General features: G+C 29.4%; 1 long non-coding RNA gene and 1 pseudogene across 1 annotated transcript in view; one reads left to right on the top strand and one right to left on the bottom strand.

The window, feature by feature from the left end:
- LOC117167832 overlaps positions 1-6,000 on the bottom strand; it is a 240,469-nt gene that overhangs the window by 47,356 nt on the left and 187,113 nt on the right. The window lies entirely within an intron of this gene.
- LOC117168593 lies at positions 5,453-5,553 on the top strand (annotated as a pseudogene).

Consider the following 6,000-nt stretch of genomic DNA (forward strand, 5'->3'; position numbering starts at 1 on the left):
TTTTATATAGAAAAATACATTAAAAGTTTTTATTTTTTTTATTTTTCTCAAAAAAATTTTGATTTGAAAACAAGCACACGCTGATACCATCCGGGTACCCGGGTACCCACATACAAAAATATTAGGATTCATGCAATAAAAACTTAAAATAAGTATAATATAGGAAAGAATAAGTACTTATAAATGAATAACAATAAACATTATTAATTTTTTATTGTTTATTGAGCACATTTTATGAAAATGATAATATTTATTTATTATTTTTGTGCAAAAGTGTTTATAAATAAAATCATAACATTGTTTATCATTACATAAAATGCAAAAAAATTTAACTAATTAATACAAAAGAAAGTTAAAATACAAAGAAGCATTTTTTAATTATTGATTCACCATTTAAAACTAAAAGTTCACTTGATACATTACAAACATTTCGTAATTTTTGCAGTGTGTTCATCGCAAACAGGCGTCTCACATGAGACACAACTCTTCCTCGTCTTTCGACGTTTTCTGATTGCCTGTTTATTGCAAATATAGCACAATCCAATCACCACTTTCCTACCAGTGATGTCTCGTGGTTGATTATCAGCAGCAACTATATTTCTATTAAAATATCTTCTTAAAGCATTAATAAACTAATATCAATTTAGTTTATTGATTAGTTTCCAGGTATAGCAAAGTTTTACTTCCAAAATCGTACCTGGGTACCCCGATAACCGGCTGGTTGTTAGTGTAAAATTTTGTGGGTGATAACACAAGGCTTAAAAGAAATTTCATCTTTCTTGAATAATAATGCAACTGTTCGGTTAAACATTTAACCCCTTTTTTGAAAGATTGTCTTTATGATTTTAGATTCCACCTGCTTTAGCAGAAATCACATCTTCCTTGGATAAAGATTCAACTATTTAGTTGAAAATTTTAACAGTTTTGTTTAAAAGCCATACTTTTTGGTCAAAAATTCTTCTGTCTTGTAGAAAATTTAACTATTTCGTACAAAATTTAAATTTTGTCTAAGTTTAATATTTTGGTGTTCAAAAGAGAAATGAAATCTTTTATGTATGAAAATTCAATTTTAAAATACTATTTTTTAATGAAAAATTCATCTGTTTTAAGAAAAATTTGATCCTTCTTGGGTAAAAATGCAACTGTTTCGGTAAAAATGAAACTATTTTGTTAAAAAATTATACTTTTTTGTTTAAAAGTCTACTGTTTTTTTTTTAAACTAAATAATTTCGTAAAAAATTTACTTTTTGTTAAAAATTTTTATTTTGGCGTTGAAAATTGAACTAAAATCTTTTCTGGATAAAAGTTCAACTTAAAAAAATGTGTTGTTTTTTTCAATTTATTTGTTCTAGTACAACTTTTATCTTTCCTGGATGAAAATGCAACTATTTGGTAGAGAATTTAACTATTTTGTTAAAAATTCGTCCTGTTTTGTCCAAAACAACTCATTTTTTTGGATTCAAAATTCAAGTTTCTTCGAAGAAACTTATCTCTTCTTTGAAAATTTAAACTTTGATCCTGAAAACTCAACTGGAATTATTTTTAACAGAAAATTCAACTATTTTCTTGAAAATTTATCTTTTGATTTAGAAATGCATCTGTTTTAGTAGAAATATATTCTTTTTATGAATATGAAACTTTTTAGTTAAAAATTAATTCTTCATTGCTTAAGTATTCAACTATTTTATTTAAAAGATTCGGTTGAATCACCTTGTTTAGAAATTATGTTTAAGATTTAAATTTTTAGTTAAAAATTCATCTCATTGGTTAGAAGTTCAACTATTTTATTAAAAAATCATCTTTTTTCAATTAATTATTCAAATACTTGGGTAGAAATCATATTTTACTTTGAAAATTAAATTTCTGTAGAGAAAATTTGTCTTCTGCTTAAAGGTTCAACAGTTTAAATAAGATTTTAATTTTTTTCTTAAGTAAAAAATCTTTATTTGTTGAAAATTTGGCTTTTTGGTTGTAAGTTATTTTTGTTTGTATATTAATTTTGATTGAAATATAAACTATGGGACTCATATTTTATAGTGAAAAGACATTTTTTTGTTGAAAATAAATTTATAAATTTGAAAATTTTTAATTTGTATCTGAAATACTGTTTTATTCCGTTTATGAAAGATTCTATGTGAAAAATTTTACAAGATTAGAATGCTGCTATTCGAAGATCAATCATCAAGGAAAATAAAAAAATTTTAAAAGAAAAATCAACGAATTTTGAAAATGAAGTTTTCGGACACTTTGACTAAGTATACAATTAGCAATAACTATCAAAACGTTTGTGGAAACTCAAAATTACGTACAGTAAGAAGGCGAAGGGGGGGGGGGGTAGAAATATTTTGTTACGGTTTGTTATTGTAGCGACGGGGTCTTAGAGAGGGCCTATAATTCATTACGTGGTATAAACACGGCCCTTAAGTTACTTAAACTGGATGGGAATACGCTAAGAACAGGGTGAAATATCTGTCAAAGGCGAACCAACCAAGCATAAAATACTTTATTTTATAACATTTTATTTTTAAATTTCTGACAGTACCCATGCTTTTTGAGCAAAAAAGCATGGTCGCGATTTTGCCAGGAAAGTTCAAGCGGTTCGGTAGCACAATTGGCTAACGCATTAGCTAGGTACATATGGGTTAGGAAGTATGGTCGACATTTTATCACGAATATTCAATTGGTTCCTTAGAGCAATTGGCTAAGGCATCGGCTAGGTACATACGGGGTTAGGTAGTTTGGGTAGGGTTCGGAACGAAGGACAGAAATAATACAAAAAAACATTTTTTTGTCACAAATTCTTGTAACACTATTACAGAATTGTTACAGTACATGCGAAAGCGTTGTAAACCCGTTTTTGAATTGTTACGGATCAATTACAGAATAAATTTGAATCAAAACACTGCAACATATGTGTTACGGCACTATCACAGAACAATGTTACTTTGCAACCCTATTCCTAAATTGTTCCAAAATATATTTTATATTTATACATATTCTATGTAAATAAAAAATAAAAATAAATATTTAAAAAATTTGTAATATTATTGCTTATCATTTATACATTTATTTTAGCACATTAACACACAATCACGACTCATAATAATCGCACACTTTTAACGCTTCGGAAAATCGGACGCACGCAATGGGAATTCGATCTAACTACACTCTAGAGTCTAAACCAACGCAACTTATTCCTAACCGATTAACTAATCACTTGTCATGCGCGCATGCACGTGCTCAGCAAACATGGTCTGTGAATGTTTCAGATCAAAAAAGAAACTGTGTTCTATAACAGTTTTTACAAGATGGTGACAGAACTGTTCCATAACAAAATGGTAACAGTGTTCTAGAACACTGTGACGAAATTGTGACCAAACTGTTCTATAACTGTGCCGCAATAGTGTTATATCGAAGTTCTGGTACCCTGCTACATGTTTGTTTTAAAACGAATTAGGAACAAAGAATAATAACTGTGCCAGAACACTTGTTGCGTAATTGCTCTTGAACTGACCAATCAGAGACGTTCTGTAACATTTGTTTCAAGTTTTTTCTAGAACTGTGCCATTATAGTGTTATATCGAAGTTCTAGAATCCTGTTACAAATGTGACCTAGAATAAATTAAGAACAAAAATTGAGATCTTTTACTACACAGTTCTAGAACTAACGTTCTTGTGTTCATGTCCTAGCACTAATAACGAATCACAGACGATCTTTTTTTTTTATCTTTATAGATCTTTATTACTGTCTATATTATTATTATTAGCATTATTGTCTGTATTGTGCCGCCTGAATGTTACTTCGACGTCCTTTGGAAAACTATTACATTGAATTCCTTACAATAAATAATGAAATAACACTTTTTATAACTAATATCAGGAAGAAAGAATTGTACCACCGTAATTTCTTTTCTGAATAAATGTTATATAAAAAGAAGCAACCCAGTTTTGTAATTATAATTGAAGAATATTAATATTTTTTATCAGAACACGGATAAACATTTGTGAAAGAATTAATAAGTTTTCAAATAATGAAATTGTATTAGTATAAACAAAATAATATTTTTTTAATTAAAGATCATAGAATAACACATTGAAACACTTTAAGAGCACGTGCACGGATTTCTAAATAACTAAGTATGAAAATTCAGAGGGCAAATAAATGAACCACATCTTTATGATCTAATTACGATGTGGGTAAGACGTCCTATGTCCGTGCTGTTAAGACATATTTGCAACAAATACTTAAGGTTATAATTTGAACGTATGATGTAGTTTTTTCAGTCTTTGTAGGGACAGAATGCTTTGTTTTCCACAGAAATCTGAAAGAATTTATGGGGAATTTTTCGATATTTATGAATTATTTTTACACATTTAAAATAATTTGGTTAAAAACTACGCTGAAAAAAAGAAATAAAGAAAAATTAAAAAAGAAATTCCCGAACTATAATGGAATCTTGATGAAAAATCATTTTTACATTTTGCCTCAAATATTTTTATATGATTTTCCACACTTAGGTTATTTTTAACCCACGTAATCTTTAAACTTAAAAATTATTTGTGAAATATCAAAAAATATCCTTCATTTTAATGAGATTCCTGGCTTTCTAGATTCATCTAGTCCAATTATCATCTAAACTTTTTCGACTGATTAGTTATTAACATTTTTTTAAAGCGCGTATAAATGAAGCGCGAACAGTTATCTCGAAATCACAATGCTTAATGTTATAAATTGATTGTATGATGTAGCTTTTTCCGTTCGTAGAATAACAGAATGTTTTGTTTTCCACAGGAATCCGAACGAAATTATGGGACATTTTTCGATATTTTTGAATTATTTCTACACACTTAAAATTTACATTTTGCCTCTAATATTTTTCTTAAAATGTCCTAAAAATGTTAATCTTCTATAAAATCTTTATCAAAATTTTCAGTGAAAACCGTTACTCTGACCTCGAATTGTACAACAATTCCTGATCTTCTTTAAAGTCTAATGATTTTTTATTAAAAACAACTACTTTCGGTGTAAATGACTAAAATAACCTAAAGTTGTGAAAAGGTTGTGAATGTTCTTCAAAACATAATTTGCAAAAAAAAGCAAAAATAGCCATTTCTGTCGAAAAACACTGGCTTAATCCAAATCTTCATGGAAACTTAATCAAATTTTGATATCGTACATCATTTACTATTATGTATTATGTTAAACATATAATTGTTTTATTCCAGCTTCATTGAATACGTTCGTATATTCATGTGTCTAACACCCATGATGATATAAATGATAAATCATGATTCATTATTAAAAGATTTGATTTATTATTTCAAGATTTTAATCGTACTGCCTTGGGCCGTTGGTTCGGCCGTAGTGCATCAGGGGGCGCAGCAATTTGCCTTTTTCGCAATTGAAATTAAGGGTCGCGTGTTTAAGAGACGAGTCGAGGCGGCGAGAAGCATACTTACCTGGCGTAGAAGCTACAGTGATCAACAAGGCCGTTCCTACGTATCTCGGACATATAATTTTTGTTAGTCGGGACTGCATACACGCTGTCCCATATCAAAATATATCTACGGGTATATTAACATTTCCACCTCGCATGATATTCCGATGGGTTATCCCTGGAATAACCCGCGACATAAATGGGGTCAAATCGAATATCCCGAGATATCCTATTGCTGTGAGGAGTGCATAGCACTGCGCCATATTTTATACATAACAGTTCTAAAACTGTTATAGAATTATTATAGTATTGTCGTAGATTTTTCACAACGCAGCGTACCAAAGTTCTAGAATACGAGGGTAGTTCAATAAGTAATTAGAATGATCAACAAATGGCGCGCGAATCGCTCCAAATCATCTGTTTTTGGTCCGCACCACTCCCGACTAGATATATGGTGCAATCACAGTCCACATCTTCTGAGTTTACGTGTTTTTATAACCAATTGAAAAAAAAATTGTCCGTTAAGAAAAATGGAAAAAAACGAGTTCAGAGCGGTAATCAA

Source organism: Belonocnema kinseyi, chromosome 2 (genome assembly GCF_010883055.1).
Source record: "Belonocnema kinseyi isolate 2016_QV_RU_SX_M_011 chromosome 2, B_treatae_v1, whole genome shotgun sequence".
In the NCBI taxonomy this organism is placed as follows: domain Eukaryota; kingdom Metazoa; phylum Arthropoda; class Insecta; order Hymenoptera; family Cynipidae; genus Belonocnema; species Belonocnema kinseyi.